We start from the raw sequence: 23,624 nt of genomic DNA, 5'->3' as shown, positions 1-23,624 counted from the left end.
TAGCTATTGTGTGGCCAAACTGAAGACAACAAATGGCAGGAAAAGATAGTAGCAGCAGGGCTAGGAAGAAATGTGGAGATATGGGAAAGATTTAGGAAGCAAATGCAATAGGATCCAGCCATTTGTTGAGCATGGAAGTGTGACAAAGAGAGGAGTCAAGGATGCCCCTCGTATTTCTGATCTGAATTACCATATGGACAGTGATGTCCTTTAACATGAAAGGAAGCAGGCTCAGCACCCATAGCTCAGTGGGTTAGGGCACTGGCCACATACACCAGGGCTGGCAGGTTCAAACCCAGCTGGGGCCTGCTTAAACAACAACTACAACAACAACAACAACAAAAAAAACAGCCGGGTGTTGTGGTGGGTGCCTGTAGTCCCAGCTACTTGGGAGGCTGAGGCAAGAGAATTGCTTAAGCCCAAGAGTTAGAGTTTGCTGTGAGCTGTGATGCCACAGCACTCTACCAAGGGCAACAAAGTAAGACTCTGTCTCAAACAAACAAAAGAAAACAAAACTACAAGGAAGCACAGGAGGACACTGCCTCAATTTTGAACATGTCATGTTTAAGGTTCTCTCAAGAAATCCAAGTGGTGGTGCTAGGCAGGCAAATTTTGTGTAAGTGCAAAAGAGAGCTCTGGACTCATGATATAACTGTGAGAGATAAAGACAGATAGAGAACCACAATCAGGAGACCAGATGAGACTGTCTAGGAAGACAGCTTAGAAGAAAAGAGGGTTTAGGACAACAAGGAACTGCTACACTAATAGGTTGAAGAAGAGGAGCTTATATAAGAGATAGCGAAAGTGGGCCCAAAATACAGAAAAGCATGAGATGAGATGTATGCTTTTGTAGAAAACCAGGAAATGCTGGTTTGCATTTAAATGCTGCTGAGAGTGTGAGCAGAGGAACAGATGTAGTTAGCAACTCTACTGGCTATTCTGGAATAGACTGAAAAATGAAAGCATGGTAAAGAAGTAGTGAATCCAGAAAATGTTCAGTAAGTTTGGCTAAGAGGGGAAGCAGAGCAGTGTCTTGCAGGATGGTAGAGTTGAAGGTTTTTTTCGTGTTTTATGAAGCAATAGATTTGATAAAGTTTAATTATTGATCGAAAAGAATCAGAACAAAAGGGAGCAGTTATCTGAGCAGCAAAAAATGGCATGATGTGGGTTCCTTGCAAGGGGACAGGATTCAGTGTACATGCAGAAACAGACCTTTTCGACTATAGTAGGAAGAAGAAAATGACAGGTCTCTGCAGGTGTAAATAGGACTTCAAATTTGTTAGCAGGTGGCTGGGTTAGTTCTGCTCTGATGGTTCTATTTTCCATGTGAAACGGAAGGCAAGATAATCTGCTAAACGTGTAGAAGAGGCATAAAAGGAATCTAGAAGTCTGGAGAGAAGGCATGATATAGTAGAGAGAGTAGGGGAGGAAGCTAACTACAGAAACATAGGAGCATTACCAGACAGTGCTAGAGCACAGAGGAGGTTCATGACTATAATGCCACAGCACTTTGAAAATGCCCAGCTATGTTATTTCATTCCGCACTGTCCAGCAGCCTAGGAGATGACAGCTGGATTCATCCACGATTGCAATTTCTGCCAGTGATTTCAAAAAAAGGACCAAGGGACAAGGAAGTGTGAAATATTAGCAAGACTGACTGAAACAATAGATAGAAAATTGTTGAGAGAGATACCAGCTGGAGTGGGTAGTGCCACCAATAAAAAAAAAAAAAAGGTCATTTGATGTTAGTTCAAGGCAAAAGGCATTGAACCTTTTGAACCATTGAACCTCCTGCCTCAGGCAGATAGGAGGCGCCTTAAATTCTTGTTAAAGAAAATGATTTAAAAGGTTAGGTAGCCCCCAACCCCCCAAAAAAGCTTACTTTTTTATTATTTTATGGTAATGCTAATGTTATTTAGCAATAAAGACACCAAAAAAAACCTAAAACCCATACTTTAGGTAGTTAAAAACATAACACCACATAGCATTTTTTTGAAAGAAGGGAGGAGGAGAGCTTCAAATAAAAAATAAAATTAAATAATAGGGTATGACAGCTGGATGTGGAGGATGAGGAGAGGATCAAATTGTAAGGATCAAATGAAAGAATGTAAGTAAGCCTGTTTTAAGTACTGTATAGTTTTATATAAACACAGGTAAAAAACTGTGGGGATAAGTATGCTTTTATCCCATGGTGCTATTCTCCAATAGTTATGTTCATTCCATTAATACTACATAAAATAAAGAGGTATCTCCAAATTTTAAATAAGCTTAAATAAAGCTGGAACTGGGAAACATGTTACATACAAAATCTTCTTTGGCACCGAGTCGATTTGCCTCTCTTTTTCTAGGAGTTCCTGCAGAATGGACTAGGCTGTGAGGCTCACCCCTGGCCTCAAATTTAGGGGTTTGTGAAGGATGTTGTCATACATTTCAGCAACATCTCGGCAATAGAAAGGAGGCTGAAAAAAAAAAAGTAAAATAAACTTAGAGGTAATTGAATTATGCCAAAATGGGGTTATAAAAGTTGGATTTGGCTTTGATCTGAAGGGAGGATTGTCCAGAGGTGGACATTTGCAGAAATGCCTGGGCCTTTAGAATTGTGTAGAGATCTGCAGTGTGCAGATCTGCATCTCCCAATGCGAGGAGATTCTAAAACCCAGCACATCACCAAGCTTACGGCTAATTCGTTCAATAGCATCCTGTAGACCTGTTTTAGAGAAAACTACCAACCTCATTATAGGCAAATGATAGAACCACTGGAAACAGAGATTCAAGATAGATTAAATAATCTGAGACTTGGGAATAAACTCACTAAAACAAAAAGATTTCCAGTAGAGATAGAGAGCTGAATGCTCCTGCCTAAGTATTTATGATAGTGACAGCTTTATAGATGTATGTCAGGATAAAAATGTAGTATCAGAGACTAAAGACCTGGAGTATACCTTCAACATGACCATTAGCCGGTTAACCATCGAATTAAAAAGTTTAAAGTAAAAATAAGTTTTAAAGTTAAGAGAGTTTTATAGGTTTATCAACTTTCTTTTTTTTTATAGGAAAGAAAAAACTTTTGTATTTTAAAATATAACTATTTTTAAAGCATCAATAAAAGTCTTATTAAGTATTTTTCTATTTTTTTATTTTATTAAATCATAGCTGTGTACATTGATATGATCATGGGGCATCATTCACTAGCTTTATAGACCATTTACCAAGTTTTACATATACCCTTGTAAGATGCACCACTTTAAGTATGTTTTAAATGTTCCCTTTTGAATCAAGTGCATTTTATATACAATGATATTTCATATTTTCTCTAAAGAGATTCAAAGGATTCTGAAATATCAAGATGGTAAATAACTGTGCTTGAAGAAAGCAAGATATAAAATTCTTTTCTTCATGTGCTGAATTTTACTGAAATCTCCACAATTTTCAGGAAAAAGCAAACTACACACTCTAACTCAGGTCTCAGGTGGTGGTAGCAGCTTTAGGGATTAGCACATAGTTGCCAGCATGAGGCTGCTGAACACTTCCAGGACCACAATGGAAGTCTGGAAACTACTCCAAATATTTCCAAAAGCCTGAAGAAAACCATATATTTACTCTATAAAGCTATGTAAGCTAACTGTATAAGATGCATAAATCGAAAAAAAAAAAAAACAAAGAAAAAAAGATGCATAAATCATTGGCTCTGGGTTGGAACAATATTAACTCAATGTAGTAAAACAAACTTACTCATGTTTATCTGAGCTCTGGCTGGCTTTATGTGTCTTGAACTAATAAAAACCAATGAAACTGACAACATACTAAACATCACTTTTTTTGAATAAAATCTTTAGGACATGGTGTTTTCAGGAAAGAAAATACAAGGTACTCTCCAGTGGTAGAAAAAGCCTATAAAAATAAAGTAAAAGACAAAAATGAAGAGACATTATCTTCTGAAATAATGTGTGTTGTTGTTTTCTTTTTAAGACAAGAGGATCTTGCTCTGTTGTCCCAGCTAGAGTGCAGTGGCCTCATCATAACTCACTGCAACCTCAAACTCTTAAGTTCTTGCCTCATCTGGGACTATAGGCAGCCACCACAGCTGGATAATTTTTCTATTTCCTGTAGAGACAGGGTCTTGCTCTGGCTCAGGCTGGTCTGGAACTCCTCACTTCAGCCCATTCTTCCACCTCAGCCACCCAGAGTGCTAGGCATGAGCCACAACGCCTGGCCTGTATCCTAATAAATACCAAAGTCTTTTCCTTACCATCTTTTTGAAATTAGAATAATGTTAGGGTAAACCGAATAAACATAGGTAATTTTAATATTGCAACTGGGCGTCTAGTTCTAAAAATGCTAGTGGGATGTGAATACTTGAATGATTTGCATGACAGAGAAATAATCATATTAATTCATAAAATTCCTAACAGAATGAAAAGTTTTTCTTTCTCTACATATTCCTAATATGGTTTTGGATTGATTTAACCAGGCTATTACTATTCAGTTAGTATTGTCTAAGTGTCCATCAGATTATTAAGGAAGAGAGGAGAGAACCAAATCAATGATAATCAATAAAAGTATAGAAATACATACCAATCCATACAGCATTTCATACAGAACAGCACCAAGGCACCACCAATCTACAGTATTATCATAAGGCTGTTTTCTGATTACTTCAGGGGCAAGGTACTGTAGAAAAGAATGAAATATTAGAGGAACTCAACATAAAATTTAAAAATAATTGAGAAATTTAGCAAATTGTAGGTGTTATTATCACATTTAAAACATATTATCTAGAAAAGGGTTTGGATGTTGTATATTCTCCAGTGGTTCATAGGCAGTACCAACTGGGACACTTCAAAATACATGGATTAGTGCACTTCTCAGAAACTGTGAAACAGTTGAGACAAATATTAATACAAATATTAAAAGGACAGCAAATGTAGAATCTATAATACTGCATAGGTAAAGTAGGTATCTGGGGGAAAGTCTTTCATAAGATTAATTTTTTTTTTTTTTTTTGAGATAGTCTCAAGCTGTCGCCCTGGATGAGCGCTGTGGAATCCCAGCTCACAGCTATCTCAAACTCTTGGGCTTAAGCGATTCTCTTGCCTCAGCCTCCCAAGTAGTTGGGACTACAGGTGCCTGCCACAATACCTGGCTATTTTTGTTGTTGCTGTTGTTGCAGTTGTCATTGTTGTTTAGCTGGCCCGGGGCCGGATTCAAAACTTCCAGCCTCGGTACTTGTGGCTGGTGCTTTAACCACTATGCTATGGGTGCCAAGCCAAGATTAATTTATTTGAGAAGTTCATTATTCATAATGTTTTCCCTTGGAAAAAAATTCATGTAGCAATTATAATGCACGTTTTTCTTTTCAGTGAAAAGAAAAAAGAATGAATTATATTCTTCTCTAACATATTATTTAGAAAAGTGTGAATTGTTAGATGGCTATTTACATTTTAATTTCTAAAAAATGTAATCACAATTTCACAAATATAATAAAATATTGAACTTGAATTTTAAATTTGAAAATATATTACCCCTTCCCATGTGAAATACATGTAAGGAAATAGTTTCCTCATAACCTTTTTTGTGATCCAAAGAAATAGGAACATATATAAAAAGAATACAATAATTTCTGGTCACATTTATATTCAGATGACCAAAAATACTTATGGTTTCCTTTCTAAAACCTGCAGGAATTAAGAAAGGTTTTGAGGCCAGGGGTAGTGGCTCAGGTGGGCCTTATGTGTCTGAGGTGGCCTATGTGCCTGTGATCCTACCACGCTAGGAGGCTGAGGTGGGAGGACTGGTTGAGGCCAGGAGTTTGAGACCATCTTGAGCAAGGGCAAGACCCTGTCTTTACGTGTAGTGGTGCATAACTATAGTCCCAGCTTCTCCGGAGGCTGAGACAGGAGGATCACTTGAGCCCAGAAATTCAAGGTTACAATGAGCTATGATGATGCCACCATTGCACTCTAGCTGAGAAGACAGAAAGCCCCTATCTTGTGGGGGGGGGGAAGAATCAACTTAAATGCCCGTGAATTGATGAGTGGGTAAAGAAAATGGGATATACATGTGACACACACACATACATACACCATGAAGTACAACTGACTGGTAAGAAAGAATGAAATAATGTCTTTTGCAGAAACTTGGATGGAAATAGAGGCCATTATCCTAAGTATCAGAGGAGTAGAAAAATAAATGCTGCATGTTCTCACTTATAAGTGGGAGATAAACTGTAGCTCACAAGGACACAGAGTGGTATAATACTATGGTCCCCAGACCCTGGGCTGCATACCAGTACTTGCTGGTCTATGGTCTGTTAGGAACTGGGCCGTATAGCATTGGTGCCTGAGCTCCACCTTCTGACTGCCCCATGCCCTCCCCTCTTAAGTGGAAACACTGTCTTCCATGAAACTTGTCCCTGGTGGCAAAAAGGTTGGGGACCTCAAGTATAATGAGCACTGGAGACTCAGAAAAGGAGAAAGGTGGGAGGGCGTGAAGGATAAAAAATTACCTATGGGGTGATAGAGAGCAAGATGGCAGCCAAGTAACAGCTTCCCTACCATCTGGGCACTATGCATCTGGGGAGATAAGACTCCAGGCATCTCTGGCTGGTGGGATCTGCCTATAATCAGATATAATCCTTTGAGGATACAGGGAGTCAGCAAGAGACTTCTGGACCCCAAGAGGAGGACAAAAACAGTGGAAAACTGGCAAGTGGTCACGTGTGTTCGATGGGTCTAATCTCACCGAGAGCTCTAAGTACAGTAGCAGTGAGACTGCAAACTGGAAAGGCCATACCTGTGAACTTTTTTGGTGTTTTTGGACTTGGCACTCAGTTAAACTGCCTTGGGGAGAGCTTGAGCAGGAGTGCAGAGAATTCTGGGCATTGTCTATGGCCCCAGACTGAGCTGCTGAGCCAGACGGAGCTAATAGTGTTTGGGTGTGGGCCGCAGGGAGGTATTGTGAGAGAACTGCCCCGGCAAGCTCCGTCCTCAGGGTCGCAGAGCAAGGATCGGGTGGGAGCTAGTAACCTATCGACTGAGCAGTCTAAAAGCGGGTACTAAGTCGCCTTACAGCCTTAAACCTCAGGGGCAGAGTGAGACTGGTTTTGGCACACTGGTAAGTGCATAGCCACTTCAGCAGTGATCCCAGCGACAAGCACTTTCCTGGAAAAGCTTCTGTTGAGCAAGTTTAGAAGTTTAAAGTGCCTCTTCAGAGGGCTGAAGAGAGATTAAGGGGGGTTTGAGAAATCAGCAGAGGCCTCCAGTTGTATCAGCATTGTAATTAACATCTCATACCCTAGAAGACCACCTATTGCCCAGACAATATTCAACAAGATACACATACTGCTTTGTTTTTGGTTGTTTTTGTTGTTGTTGCTGTTTCTTTGTTTTTTGTTTATTTTGATGTTGTTGTTGTTCTTTTTTAATTTGAACCGTTTCCGTAGACATTTTTTTCTTTTTTCTTTCTTTTCATTCTCCATATTTCTAGTTTAAATACAATTTCCCATTGCTGCCTTTTTCAATAACCAGAACTTCATTTTTGCTGGTGTTTCTACTGCTATTATTTGGTTTTTCACCCAATTTTATCCCGTAAAGTTTTCTGTTTGCTTGTTGTGGTTTGATTTATAGCATTTTTGTCTTTACTCTCAATTTGATATAGGTGGGGTACTATGTCTGATCAGTTTAGCAAAGAGCTGCTGACCTCAAGGGAACCACCCAACCGGGTACCCCCAGAGGTTGGTTTTTTTTTAAGGCTGTGTCAAAGTATCCTACTGTACACCTATATTGCTCTGTCTCCCTCTTTCTGTGCCTCTCTTCTTTTTGTCAATATTCCCTTTTATCCACACTCTCTCCTTTCTCTATTTTCTTTTTGTTCTTTCTTTTATCCCTTCTTGCTCTTCAACCTTCTCATTCTTCTGGTCCTGTACCAAAAGGACTCATCAAAACGTTAGTCCACAGGCATGGGAACTTAACGAGCAAGAGGAAGTGAAAGGAAAATTAGGGCAAGGAAACAGAGAAAAGAAATCACTCATGAGGAAGAATCAGCAGAAAACTGGCAACATGAAGAACCAGTCCAGAACAACCCCTCCAAGGGACCATGAGGTAGCTACTGGAGGATTCCACCTTTAAAGAAATGTTAGGAATGACAGAAAGGGAATTTGGAAAACACATGATGAAAACAATGAAGGAAATGATGGAAACAATGAAGGAAACTGCTAATAAAGTATAAAATAACCAAAAGGAAATCCAAAAAAAGAATCAAATAAGTGATGAACTATATGAAGAATATAGAAAGGATATAATGGAGCTGAAGGAACTGAAGCAGTCAATTAGAAAACTTAAAGGTGCAATGCAAAGTATCAACAACAGGTTAGACCATACAGAAGACAGAATTTCAGAGGTAGAGGAAAAAGTTCTTGAGATAACTCAGATAGTAAAAGAGGCAGAAAAGAAGAGAGAGAAAGCAGAACGTTCTCTGTCAGAATTATGGCACTACATGAAGCGTTCCAACATACGAGTTATAGGAATCCCAGAAGGGGAAGAAGAATGCCCCAGAGGAATGGAAGCCATACTAGAGAATATTATAAAAGAAAATTTCCCAATTATCACCAAAGATTCGGACACAGTGCTTTCAGAGAGATATAAGACCCCAGGTCACCTCAACTCTAACCGACCTTCTGCAAGACACATACATTGATGAACCTGTCCAAAGTCAAGACAAAAGGAAAGATTGTACAAGCTGTGAGGAAAAAGCGCCAGTTGACCTATAGGGGCAAATCCATCAGAGTGACTGCAGACTTCTCTAATGAAACTTTCCAAGCAAGAAGGCAATGGTCATCTACCTTTAATCTACTTAAACGGAACAATTTCCAGCCCATAATTTTGTACACTGCTAAGCTAAGCTTTAAAATTGACGGAGAAATCAAATCATTTACGGATATACAAACATTGAGCAAATTCGCCACAACAAGACCAGCTCTACAGAAAATACTTCAACCTGTTCTACTCACTCACCATCACAATGGATCAGCAGCTAAGTAAGAACTCAGAAATTAAAGGACAGAACCTAACCTCCTCACTGATGCAAAAGATAAAAATAAGCAATGGACTCTCACAAAATAAGATGAATAGAATACTTCCACAATTATCAATTATCTCAATAAATGTGAATGGCTTGAATTCCCCACTGAAGAGACACAGATTGGCTGACTGGATTAAAAAACACAAGCCATCCATTTGCTGTTGTCTGCAAGAAACACACCTGGCTTCAAAAGACAAATTAAACTCTGAGTCAAGGGTTGGAAGACAATTTTTCAGTCAAATGGAATTCAGAAGAAAAGAAGAGTTAAAATCTTATTATCAGATACATGTGGATTTAAAGCAAATAAAGTCAAAAAAGACAAAGATAGTCACTTTATATTGGTCAAGGGAAAAATACAACAAGAAGATGTTTCAATTCTAAACATTTATGCACCTAATTTAAATGCTCCCAGATTCTTGAAACAGCCCTTACTCAGTCTGAGCAATATGATATCCAATAATACCATAATAAAAGGGGACTTTAACACTCCCCTTACAGAGCTGGACAGATCCTCTAAACAGAAATTAAACAAAGATATAAGAGATTTAAATGAGACCCTAGAACAACTGTGCTTGATAGACACTTCATCTCAAAAATAAAGAATATACATTCTTCTCATCACCCCACGGAACATTCTTCAAAATTGATCATATCCTGGGACACAAAACAATTATCAACAGAATAAAAAGAATTGAAATTTTACCTTGTATCTTCTCAGACCATAAGGCACTAAAGGTGGAACTCAACTCTAACAAAAATGTTCGACCCCACACAACCGCATGGCAATTAAACAGTCTTCTGTTGAATAACAGATGGGTGCAGGAAGAAATAAAACAGGAAATCATTAACTTCCTTGAGCATAACAACAATGAAGACACAAGCTACCAAAACCTGTGGGATACCGCAAAATCAGTTTTGAGACGAAACTTTATCGCTTTAGATGCCTACATTCGAAAAACAGAAAGAGAGCGCATCAACAAACTCACAAGTCATTTTATAGAATTGGAAAAAGAAGAACAATCTAAGCCTAAACTCAGTAGAAGAAAAGAAATATCCAAAAACAAATCAGAGATCAATGAAATTGAAAACAAAAGAATCATTCAGAAACTAAGGGCGGTGCCTGCGGCTCAAAGGGGTATGGCGCCGGCCCAATATGCCGGAGGTGGTGGGTTCAAAAACAGCCTCGGCCAAAAACTACCAAAAGAAAAAAAAAAAAAAAACACAGAAAATTAGTGAAACAAGGAGTTGGTTTTTTGAAAAAATAAATAAAATAAACCACTGGCCAGACTAATGAGAAACAGAAAAGTAAAATCTCTAGTAACCTCAATCAGAAATGATAAAGGGGAAATAACAACTGATTCCACAGAGATAAAAGAGATCAACTCTGAATACTACCTGAAACTCTATGCCCAGAAATTTGACAATGTGAAGGAAATGGATCAATATTTGGAATCACACCCTCTCTCTAGACTTAGCCTTGAAGAAATAAAGCTCCTGAACAGACCAATTTCAAGCACTGAGATTAAAGAAACAATAAAAAAGCTTCCAACCAAAAAATGCCCTGGGCCAGATGGCTTCACACCAGAATTCTATCAAACCTTCAAGGAAGAGCTGATTCCTGAACTGCAGAAATTATTCCAAAAAACTGAGGAAGAAAGAATCTTCCCCAAAACATTCTATGAAGCAAACATCACCCTGATACCAAAACCAGGAAAAGACCCAACCTAAAGAAGAATTTCAGACCAATCTCACTCATGAATATAGATGCAAAAATTCTCAACAATATCCTACCCAATAGATTACAGCTTATCATCAAAAAAGTCATACATCATGATCAAGTAGGCTTCATCCCAGGGATGAAAGGCTGGTTTAACATATGCAAGTCCATAAACGTTAACCACCATATTTACAGAGGCAAAAATAAAGATCATATGATCCTCTCAATAGATGCAGAAAAAGCATTTGATAAAATCCAGCATCCTTTTCTAATTAGAACACTGAAGAGTATAGGCATAGGTGGCACATTTCTAAAACTGATTGAAGCTATCTATGACAAACAAACAGCTAATATTTTACTGAATGGAGTAAAACTGAAAGCTTTTCCTCTTAGAACTGGAACCAGACAAGGTTGCCCTCTGTCACCTTTACTATTCAACATAGTGCTGGAAGTTCTAGCCAATACAATTAGGCAAGACAAGGAAATAAAGGGAATCCAAATGGGAGCAGAGGAGGTCAAACTCTCCCTCTTTGCTGACATGATCTTATACTTAGAGAATCCCAAAGACTCAACTACAAGACTCCTAGAAGTCATCAAAAAATACAGTAATGTTTCAGGATATTGTCCACAAGTTTGGATATTGTCAGGATAATGTCCACAAGTCAGTAGCCTTTGTATACACCAATAACAGTCAAGATGAGAAGCTAATTAAGGACACATAGTTTCAAAGAAAATGAAATACCTAGGAATATACCTAACGAAGGAGGTGAAGGACCTCTATAAAGAAAATTATGAAATCCTCAGAAAGGAAAGAGCAGAGGATATTAACAAATGGCAGAACACACCATGCTCATGGATGGGAAGAATCAACATTGTTAAAATGTCTATACTTCCCAAAGCAATCTACCTATTCAATGCCATTCCTATCAAAATACCAATATAGTACTTTCAAGATTTGGAAAAAAGGATTCTGCATTTTGTATGGAACCAGAAAAAACACCGTATAGCTAAGGCAGTTCTTAGTAATAAAAATAAAGCTGGAGGCATCAGCATACCAGTTTTTAGGCTGTCCTACAAAGCCATAGTGGTCAAGACAGCATGGTACTGGCACAAAAACAGAGACATAGACACTTGGAATCGAATAGAAAACGAGGCAATGAAACTAACATCTTACAACCACCTAATCTTCCATAAACCAAACAAGAACATACCTTAGGAGAAAGATTCCCTATTCAATAAATGGTGTTGGGAGAACTGGATATCCACATGTAAAAGACTGAAACTGGACCAACACCTTTCCCCACTCACAAAAATTGATTCAAGATGGATAAAGGATTTAAATTTGAGGCATGAAACAATAAAAATCCTCAAAGAAAGCATAGGAAAAACACTGGAAGATATTGGCCTGGGGAAAGACTTCATGAAGAAGACTGCCATGGCAATTGCAACAACAAAAATAAACAAATGAGACTTCATTAAACTGAAAAGCTTCTGTACAGCTAAGGAGACAACAACCGAAGCAAATGGACAACCTACACAATGGGAAAAGATATTTGCATATTTTGAATCACACAAAAGCTTGATAACTAGGATCTATAGAGAACTCAAGTTAATCCACACGAAAGAGACATGAATCGAACCTTTTCTAAAGAAGATAGACGAATGGCTAACAAACATGTGAAAAAATGTTCATCATCTCTATATATTAGAGAAATGCAAATCAAAACAACCCTGAGATACCATCTAACCCAGCGAGAATGGCCCACATCACAAAATCTCAAAACTGCAGATGCTGGCGTGGATGTGGACAGAAGGGAACACTTTTACACTGCTGGTGGGACTGCAAACTAGTACAACATTTCTGGAAGGAAGTATGGAGAAACCTCAAAGCACTCAAGCTAGACCTCCCATTTGATCCTGCAATCCCATAACTGGGCATCTACACAGAAGGAGAAAAATCCTTTTATCATAAGGACACTTGTACTAGATTGATTATTGCAGCTCAATTTACAATCGCCAAAATGGGGAAACAGCCTAAATGCCCACCAACCCAGGAATGGATTAACAAGCGGTGGTATATGTATACCATGGAATACTATTCAGCTTTTTAAAAAATATATAGAGTTTACATCCTTCGTATTAACCTGGATGGAAGTGGAAGACATTATTCTTAGTAAAGCATCACAAGAATGGAGAAGCATGAATCCTATGTGCTCAATTTTGATGAGGACAATTAACGACAATTAAGGTCATGGGGGGTAAGGAAAAGCAGAGAGAGGGAAGGAGGGAGGGGGTGGGGCCCTGGTGTGTGCCACACCTTCTGGAGGCAAGACATGATTGAAAGAGGGACTTTACCTAACAAATGCAATCAGTGTAACCTGGCTTATTGTACCCTCTATGAATCCCCAACAATAATAATAAAAAAAAAAATCAGAAAAAAAAAGATAAATTACCGATGGGGTACAATTTACTATTCGGGTGATGGGTGCACTAAAACCCAGACTTCACCACTGTACAGTATATACATATAATGGAATTCAACTTGTACTCTTCAAAAATATTTTTTAAAAGGAAAAAAAGAATAAGTATAAAATGAATATACACACACAAAAATGTTTCATGTATAAACCAAAATAGAAATAGTTACAAATATATCCAAGAGCTATGATTAGAGAGAAATAAAGAAAAAATACTTTGCAGGCAGCGCCTGTGGCTCAGTGAGCAGGGCGCCGGCCCCATATGCCGAGGGTGGCGGGTTCAAACCCAGCCCTGGCCAAACTGCAACAGAAAAATAGCCGGGCGTTGTGGCAGGCGCCTGTAGTCCCAGCTGCTCGGGAGGCTGAGGCAAGAGAATCGCGCAAGTCCAAGAGTTAGAGCTTGCTGTGAGCTGCGTGACGCCACGGCACTTTATCCGAGGGCGGTACAGTGAGACTGTGTCTCTACAAAAAAAAAAAAAAAGAAAGAAAGAAAAAGAGAAAATACTTTTCAAGATAAATAATTGTTACTCATAGACACTTCACATTAAGTTTCTGATGTCAATTCAAAGGTTCATGCGAGCTAGCTTATCGTACATTTTCAGTACTGTACTTGCAAGTACTCCATGGTAATCCTGAAACATTACATGGCATCTAAGATCACTACAAATACACGGAAATTAGACAATTTAAATCTGAACACATGTGTGAAGTGAGAATAAGGCTTTTAAATAAATTGTAAGGATTATTGTCACAAAAAGATGTTTTCCACTAACAAACAATATTAGAGAATGTGATGTTCTGGTTAATGAGGTCTTTTTTTTTTCTTTGAGACAGAATCTCACTATGTTGCCCTTGGTAGAGTGTGGTGGCGTCACAGCTCACAGCAACCTCCAACTCTTGGGCTTAAGCAATTCTCTTGCCTCAGCCTCCCAAGTAGCTGGGACTACAGGTGCCCACCACAACACCCGGCTATTTTTTGTTGCAGTTGTCATTGTTAGCTGGCCCGGCCAGGTTCGAACCTGCCACCCTTGGTGTACGTGGCTGGTGCCATAACCACTGTGCCACAGTCAGCAAGCCAGGTTAATGAGTTCTGATTCATTTTTCTCCGCACATTCAATGCTTTATTTTCTTCTGTTAAATAATTTTATTATAAAATATTACAACCAGATAGAAAAACAGAATAGAAACCAATAAAGCTATAATCCAGATATAGGCAATGTTAATATTTTGCTCTAGCTCATAAAAAAAGTTTTACTGGGGAGGGAGGATGGCTGGAGGGAGGGTAATGGGTGGGACCACACCTACGGTGCATCTCACAAGGGTACATGTGAAACTTACTAAATGTAGAATATAAATTATGTCTTAACACAATAACTGAGAAAATGCCATAAAGGCTATGTTAACCAGTTTGATGAAAATATTTCAAATTGTATGTAAAACCAGCACATTGTACCCCATGACTGCATTAACGTACACAGCTATGATTTAAGAAAAAATAATAATAAAAAAAAAGTTTTACAATACCACTTTCAAAAATCTACAGGGTCAACATGGATGAGAACCAACCAGTGATTGTCACACACATCAAATAAAGTCATAAAACCACACAAAACCCCCAGCTCTATTGACATCTTCACATACCACACAGTTCACCCATTTAAAGTCTAAAATTCAATGGCTATAAATATAGTCACAGAATTATGCAACCATAAACATAATCAATTTTAGGACATTTCCATGACTGGTTCATGATTTTTTTTTAAAGGATTAGAAATGTAATTAAATCTTTAAAGAACTCTATGGTAAATTTTTAGCATTAAAAACAAGCATAATTTATTTATTTTGTTTGTTTGTTTGTTTGTTTGTTTTGTAGACAGAGTCTTACTTTATGGCCCTCGGTAGAGTGCCGTGGCCTCACACAGCTCACAGCAACCTCCAACTCCTGGGCTTAAGCGATTCTCTTGCCTCAGCCTCCCGATTAGCTGGGACTACAGGCACCTGCCAAAACGCCCGGCTATTTTTGGTAGCAGTTTGGCCAAGGCCGGGTTTGAATCCGCCACCCTCGGTATATGGGGCCGGCGCCTTACCGACTGAGCCACAGGCGCCGCCAGCATAATTTATCTTTGTTGGATTATTCAAAAGGGTCTTGTGGTATCTCACAATCATAGTTAAAAATACCAACTATTGGCTTGGCACCCGTAGCTCAGTGGTTACAGTGCCAGGCACATACACCAGGGCCTGTGGGTTTGAGCCTAGCCCAGTCCTTCTAAACAATAACAACTACAGTTAAAAAAAAACAAACAAACAAAAAAAAAAAAGCCGGGTGTTGCGGTCGGCGCACATAGTCCCAGCTACTTGGGTGGCTAAGTCAAGAGAATTGCTCAAGCCCGAGAGTTTGAGGTTGCTGTGAGCTATGACGCCATGGCACTCTACCCAGGGCCACAGCTTTAGACTCTGTCCCAAAATAAATAAATAAATAATAAATAAATAAAAATACCAACAACCAATAAACTCTAAATTTATAAAAAGAATGATTATCAGATATTTCCACTTGTTTGGAAGCAGAAATTACAGTCTTTATTCTACTTTTCTTATTCCAAATTTATATATGCTATGCAATTTGTGATTCATATTTGCACTTTCTTTGTGATTATATGAATGACAAATGAGACGTATTTCTTACCTCCGGTGTCCCACAAAATGTTGTGGTGGTATCAGAAATAGCAATTCCTTCTTTACAAAGCCCAAAATCTGTTAAGACAACATGTCCCTGACAAATACAGGAGCAGTAAGAGAAAACAAGGCAAGCGTATAAATTGACAAATTTTAAAACCTTTTTTATTTGGCATAATTACAGATCCACAGGAAATTGCAAAAACAGTATACAGAGTCTGATGTATCTCTCACCCCACTTCCCCAATGCTGACATCTCACTAACAGCAGTACAGTATCAGATAGGAAACTGATGGTGGTACAGTACTGTCAGCCAGACCACCGACCTGGCTCAGTTGTCACTGTTTTTTATAGGCATACTTGTGTATGTGTGTGCAGTTCCATGCAATCATACATGTACTGATCATGAACTATCCATCACAAAGCACCTCCCTCATGCTAACCCTTTATCTTTGTGCTATCTCCACGAACTCTGTCTCCTTGCAGCTACCAATCTGGTCTCCATCTCAATAGTTTTGTCATTTTGAGAATGTTACATAAATGGAATCATGCAGTATGGAACCTCGGAGACTTTCTTCCTCTGACCATACAACCACCACCAAATTGAGAACTAGTAAAAAGAGAACACTTACTACTGAATCGAGAAGAATATTTTCTGGTTTCAAGTCTCTATCAAATTAAAAAGAAAAGCAAAACTGAATATAAACCTAAATAAATAAAATTATCAAAAAGAAAGTTTTACAAGTTATATTTTAAAATTTTACCTGTACACGATTTTTATGGAGTGTAAGTAACCCAATGCACTGGCAATTTCAGCAGCATAAAACCTAGCTCTGTGTTCAGGAAAGGACCTTTCTCGTTGTAAGTGAAAAAACAGCTGTAAAATTAGAGGTGAGGAGAGAGAATGTTAGGCTCATTCGGACACAGCATTAAACAGACACATTCCGTAAACACAAAGATAGAATTGGTTCTGTGACTACGAACATGAGATAAAAACGCACCAAAGCACAGAAGTGTAACTCTCTTTCTCACATCCGCCACTTACCAATTACCCTCTCTTTGCAACCATGTGCCTGTTTACCTGGCTAATGTCACTCTTCTCCCACTTATCCCTCAATCCGCAATATAGCAGTGTCCTCACCCTTTCAAGCAATCGCTCAGGAAAAGACTTATCAATGAAGATTTAATACTGCCATTTTGGACAATTTTTTTCATTAAAAAAACAAACCCTATTCAAAGATGGAAAACCAGTGGTTAGCAGAACAAACACAGTCCACAGACACAATTTTCTTGAGCCAAATACTATTTTCAGAAAAATCTAAATTAGGGATGCACCTGTGGCTCAGTGGGTAGGGCGCCGGCCCCATATACCAAGGGTGGCGGGTTCGAACCCGGCCCCAGCCAAACCGCAATGAAAAAAGAGCCGGGCATGGTGGCAAGTGCCTGTAGTCCCAGCTACTCGGGAGGCTGAGGCAAGAGAATTGCCTAGGGCCTGGACTTGGAGGTTGCTGTGAGCTGAGATGACACTGCACTCTACCAAGGGCGATAAAGTGAGACTCTGTCTCTACAAAAAAAAAAAAAAAAAAAAAATTAAAAAGGAAAAATCTAAATTAGGTGATAACATTAAAAACTACGAATTTGGGGGGCTAACAATTCTTTAGTTTTGGTGTCTTCTGAAAAAGAAAAAAAGGGGTGAGGGGAGCTCTGAACCGTTAGCCTTACATTCTAATGTGGTGGCAGCTGGCTAGAGCAGAGCAGCGGCTGGACTCTGCAGTTCATTCCTCATACTTCCTAATTTTGAAGTTGATTTCTTACAAGGTGGCCTTCAGCCATTAGGTTACCTGCCTGCGACCTTTCCAGTAGGTCCCTTTCGGTCCCTGGGTCTGGGAGAGTCCATCTCTGCTCCCTCTGGTCCCACATGCAGCAGGGATGACAGGGATTCTGCCCTTGCCACTATCATTCTTTCTCCAAATACTCTTCCCAGGTAACCTTATCCTCTTAATGATTTTTACCACCATCTCCATGTTGGTATCTCCCACATAAACATCATTCAACAATTTAGAGGCAGAAAATGAATGAGGAAACCAAGGTCTCAAAGGGCTTGTTTATCTGCCCAGTGTCACAAAACTTATATGTCTATACTCTGTTCCAAATAAGGCATCCAGCAGTATACAAAAATTAAGTATCACGTGTCAAGGTTAAAATCTGAGCCATCGAGAGGTAAATAACAGTCTAATAGTAGGGAACACGTGATGAAACCACACTCCTGCCTCTCCCTGTCTGTCTGTCCTCATCTTTATTCCTTGTCTACCTACTGCCTCACTCAATTCCTCCTGCACCCATCCTACCACTCAATTATACTTTATGCTTTTTCTCATCATCTTAGCCAAGTGTTACCTTTTAAATGACAAGCTTACCTCTTCCCATCTTTCCTGTTCAGTTTAAGAGCAGTCACTGTGTAAAAAAAGGGCCCAGAGGCAAAGGCCTAAAACAGCGTGAGGAAACCACATATGCATAAAGCAGGAAAGCTGCAGTAGAATCTCGTCGGCATTTAGAGGGTCAAGGAACTGTGTCTGGCACTGAAGAAAGGGCTTTGCAGTCAGGATGTCTAAGTTAAAACCAAGGCCTGGGCTCGGTGCCTGTGGCTCAAGCGGCTAAGGCACCAGCCACATACACCTGGGCTGGCAGGTTCGAATCCAGCCCAGGCCTGCCAAACAATGACAGCTGTAACCAAAAAAAAAAAACATCTGGGTGTTGTGGTGGGCACCTGTAGTCCCAGCTATTTGGGAGGCTGAGGCAAGAGAATCGCTTAAGTCCGGGAGTTGGTGGTTACAATGAGCTGTGATGCCACGGCACTCTACCCAGGACAACAGCTTGAGGCACTGTCTCAAAAAAAAAAAAAAACAACCAAGGCCTGATACGTGACATTAAGAAAGTTACTTAACCTTTCTGAGCCTCCTTTCCTTATCTATAAAATGGGTCTAACTAAATAACCTGGGAGTTACAGTGCCTGTAGTCCCAGCTACTCAGGAAGCTTAGACAGGAGGATTGTTTTGAGCCCAGGAATATGATGCTGCTGTGAGCTAGGCTGATGCCATGGCACTTTAGCTTGGACAACAGAGTGAGACTCAGGAGAAAAAAAAACAAGAAAGACAATTACAGTGGTTATTTCAAAGAGCTATGATGCACTGAAACAAGACATGTAAAATAGCTGCAAAGTTGCAGGCCTCAATAAACTGTCATTATCTCTTAGTACTCCTGCACACACAAATAAAATGGCCAACTTCAAAGTGGGAACAATGTAGGGTACATCACAGAATAAGGAAGGGTGCGCCTTGGGCTGGGTGTGGTGGCTCAGTACTTGGGAGATCAAGGCAAGTGGATTGCCTGAGCTCACAGGTTTGAGACCAGCCCGAGCCAGAGTGAGACCTTGTCTCAAAGAATAGCCAGGTGTTGTGGTGTAGTTCCAGCTTCTTGGGAGGCTGAGGCAAGAGAATCACTTAAGCCCAAGAGTTGGAGGTTGCTGTGAGCTGTGACATCAAGCACTCTACCAAGAGCAACAAAGTGAGACTCTGTCTCAAAAAAAAAAAAAAAAAAGGAAGTGTACCTGGAAGACACATAATCTTGTCCTGACCTTGAGGAGCATTAAGAGACTTTTGTCATAATTGAGTAATGATTCTATTTATGACCTTTGCCCAAAATGATCTTTAGGTTTATCTGACCACCTTTTGGATTTACAGGATAGAAACTGTTCTTTCTTATAAGTTCCTTTATTCTACAGTTAAATGTACTCTAGTAAGGTTGAAATACTTTTTCCTTTCTTCTTAGTATCACAAGAATGGAAAAGCAAATATCCAATGTACCATATATGTACTGTATATAGTACTATATATGTCCAATATACTAATATGAAGCCAGAAGACAATCTAATACATGCCCACAGAAGAGAAAACTCAATTCAAGTTGTAGGGGAATTGCTGTGTTCCCACCTAACGGGCACGATGTGAGGGTACGTGGCATACCGCCTGGGTGCAGGGCACAACCACAGCAGGGATTGTACCTAACAAATGCAAACATTATAACCTAATCATTTGTACCTTCATATTAAATGGAAATTTAAAAAATATTCTTTTTCGGGCAGCGCCTGTGGCTCAGTCGGTAAGGCCCCGGCCCCATATACAGAGGGTGGCGGGTTCAAACCCGGCCCCTGCTGAACTGCAACCAAAAAATAGCTGGGCGTTGTGGTGGGCGCCTGTAGTCCCAGCTGCTTGGGAGGCTGAGGCAAGAGAATTGCTTAAGCCCAGGAGTTGGAGGTTGCTGTGAGCTGTGTGATGCCATGAGACTCTACCGAGGGCCATAAAGTGAGACTCTGTCTCTACAAAAAAAAAAAAAAAAAAAAAAATTCTTTTTCTCTCTGCTCTCAGAGTGGAAGATGGACACTCTCTTTGTAAAGATATCATGTCTAGGGCAGCGCCTGTGGCTCAGTGAGTGGGGCGCCGGCCCCATATGCCGAAGGTGGTGGGTTTGAACCCGGCCCCGGCCAAACTGCAACAACAACAACAACAACAACAACAACAAAAAAGTATCATGTCTACTAGTTTAAATAATTTTTGAAGTCATTCACATGTTAAAGATCAAATTACAAATGTGTGTTTTCCTCGTCCTCCCCGCCCCCCAATTTGTTCTGCAGGTAGATTTATTACACAGCGGAAGCCCAGTGCGTGCTCTTCGTGGTTGGCCCAGCAATCTCTGCCCTTGGCCTAGTGGACGGAACAGCTCCCCTCACCGAGGCAGAGAGCCTGGGCTCAGGGGCCATGGTGTCTGGACTCTGGGCTTGCTGAGCACCAAGTCCTCCCAGGCTCTTAGAAGCGACCAGCAACTGCTTCAGATGCCAGGACACCTACAACAGGGACTGCAGTGCAGAGACAGCCACTGGGGTGGTTATAAAAAACGGCCCAAAGAATTGCCCTAAGGAATCGACAGCTAGGAATTGGGATCAAGAAGATGTAGCTGAAGAGGTGGAAAAATTCTCAGTGGCCAGTGAGGAAGTCTCGAAGAAGAGAGCCATAAAGAAAGAAAAGTGCAGAAATGCCAGATCTCAATCTGATCGCGTAGGAGCCTTGAAAGGCCTGGTTGTCCCTTCTGGAGGAGTAGAGTTTTCTCGATTTGGTAGAGGTGCTGGAGGGAAGCCTCTGCAAGGACTATCAAATGGAAACTGCGTAACCAGCACAAGGGTGCCAACAGATACCAAGGCTGACTTTGGTTGTGTTGCTACAAATGGCCTCACCACCTTGGCCGATAGAACAATTTCAAATCCCAAAACTAACAAGGACAGTCAGCAATCGTCCTCCTATGGCTTTGCTTCTAGTAAAGCCCACATATGAATACCTGGAACAAGCAGCTGATAGTCTAGAACTGCTCTTTTCGGGATTGGCTAGCCAAGCACGTGAATGCAAACCCACTCTGGGATCTGACACCTGCCTTTAAACACTATGAGAAATATTTAGAGAATATTAAACAGCAGCACATAAACAATGTCAGGAGTAATCCTCAGAATAAAACTAACAAGACAGTGGTTGAATAGTAGTCTCCTTCCCTATTTGGTTCAACAAAATCACAGAAAGAGTCAGCATTGTTGTTCCATGGCCAACAAAACTAAAGATACATCTAAAAGGAAGATCAAGCTTTTACCTAAAAAGAAAATTCCATCACTAGAAGGAATAAGTGCCTTGTTGAATTTTGGCAAGATAATAGATAGCTCGCTTTTGCACTCATTGAGCTCTGGCTCCTTGGCTGGAAACTCTGCTTTATTTGGCAAAGATATTACCCAGAACAAAACCCGTTTCTTTTCATTTTGCACTAAAACGCTGGCGAGCTGAGCAGAAGGTGGCAAGAGCTGAAGAGGATCCGGAGCCACCCAAAGTAGTCGTTACTGAAGTAAAAGAAGATGCTTTTTACTACAAAAAGCAACATATTGCTGAATGTTCTGATTTCATCCAATATGCCACGTACCCAATGGGGAAAAATAATGTACTTAGTGTCTGTGTTCCAAATCTTCCAATTGATGATGAGGATACCACTATCCCAATTACTATGTTAATCTGGGCAAAAACTAGCAAGGATACAGATGAATTGCACAAAATTTTACTGGAGAAAAAGGGTGCTTGAACACATGAAGCCAAGCAAAGAATTACTGCCAAGTTGGTGCTTGCCGCACCACCCCTTAAATATACTTTTTTTTCTCTTCTTACTTTGACATCCTAGGAACTTAATAAATAACTTGACTTTTGTGAGGAAGGTTAATATGGCCAATAAAACCTTTAAGTATTAAGTACCCAGAAACTGTATTCTCCCTTAACAACTGTCTAATGTATAACATACGGTTCAACGAAATTTTTTGAGCAGACTTTTTAATGTTCATTTGTTTACTAAACTAACCATAAATGATTTTTTAAAAGAAAGAAAACTGTGAGGATTAAGTAGAAGAATGGGAATGGTCATCTGTCTAGATTCAGGATCAGACTGCCTGAGTTCCTTCCTGCCTCCAAGACTTCCTCACCACATGTCTTCCATAAGCTACCTAGCTTCTTTGGCTCTCTCTCTCTCTTTTTTTTTTTTTTTTTTGATCTTATATAGTAAGGTTGTTGTGAAGATAAAATACTTAAGTGCAAAGAACCAGAGTGCTGGACACATAATAATACTCAATACATGTTAGTTGTTACTGTAATTATCATCATAGTAGCGGCGTTTCCCATAGCATTTTTAATATCCATCTGAATCAGAATTGGGGGGAATATTAATAGAATTGGTTCAAACAAAAATGAAAACTATACAGTAAAAAAAAAAAAAAATTCTCTTAATTTATCATAGCTTTGCTTAAGGCGGAACGTCTGTCTTTAACATGCTGAAACGTACTGTGAATCACCAAGGAGACACACCATGAAACATGGTGTGTCTTTATGCTATTTTTTCTAAACTATTAATATTAGGAAACTAAAGAGAAAACTCACCTCCCCTCCATTAACAAAATCCAGAACAAAATAAAGCTTTTCAGTTGTTTGGAAAGAATAATGTAATCCAACCAAAAATGGATGTTTCACATTTTTCAAAAGCACATTACATTCAGCCATAATATGTTTTTGCTGGGAAAAAAAGGTAAAGGATCAATTATATTATTCACCCCACAAAAAAGCATGTTAATTGAGAAAACGGGCTGAAGACAAACAGCTATTGCAATTTTGCCTCTTTTCTGTTGAGAACTACTTTTTCTGTAACACTTTGACAGCATAAAATTTTCCATCCAGTTTTCATTTTGCAAGAAGAACCTGTTATAGTTAAACATTATGCACACTATTAGAAATTTCAATATTCTGAGAGGAATAATTCATTTTAAATAAATCAATACTTCTTAAATTATGTAAAAAGAAAGCCCACTGGCTCGAAGCCTGTAACAATGGTTACGGCACCAGCCACATACACCAAGGCTGGTGGGTTTGAAACTGGCCGGGGCCTGCTAAACAACAATGACAATTGCAACAACAAAAAAATAGCCGGGCATGGTGGCAGACACCTGTAGTCCCAGCTACTTGGGAGGCTGAGGCAAGAGAATCGCTTAAGCCCAAGAGTTTGAGGTTGCTGTGAGTTGTGACGCCATGGCGCTCTACCAAGAGCAACATAGT

At 39.7% G+C, this 23,624-nt stretch overlaps 1 pseudogene; it reads right to left on the bottom strand.

Moving 5' to 3' along the window:
• LOC128563712 (serine/threonine-protein kinase Sgk3-like) overlaps positions 1–23,087 on the bottom strand; it is a 34,127-nt pseudogene extending 11,040 nt beyond the window's left edge.
• Positions 23,088–23,624: the final 537 nt, after the last annotated feature.

This window comes from Nycticebus coucang, chromosome 13 (genome assembly GCF_027406575.1).
Source record: "Nycticebus coucang isolate mNycCou1 chromosome 13, mNycCou1.pri, whole genome shotgun sequence".
NCBI lineage: Eukaryota > Metazoa > Chordata > Mammalia > Primates > Lorisidae > Nycticebus > Nycticebus coucang.
This window is presented reverse-complemented; position numbering and strand designations above follow the sequence as displayed.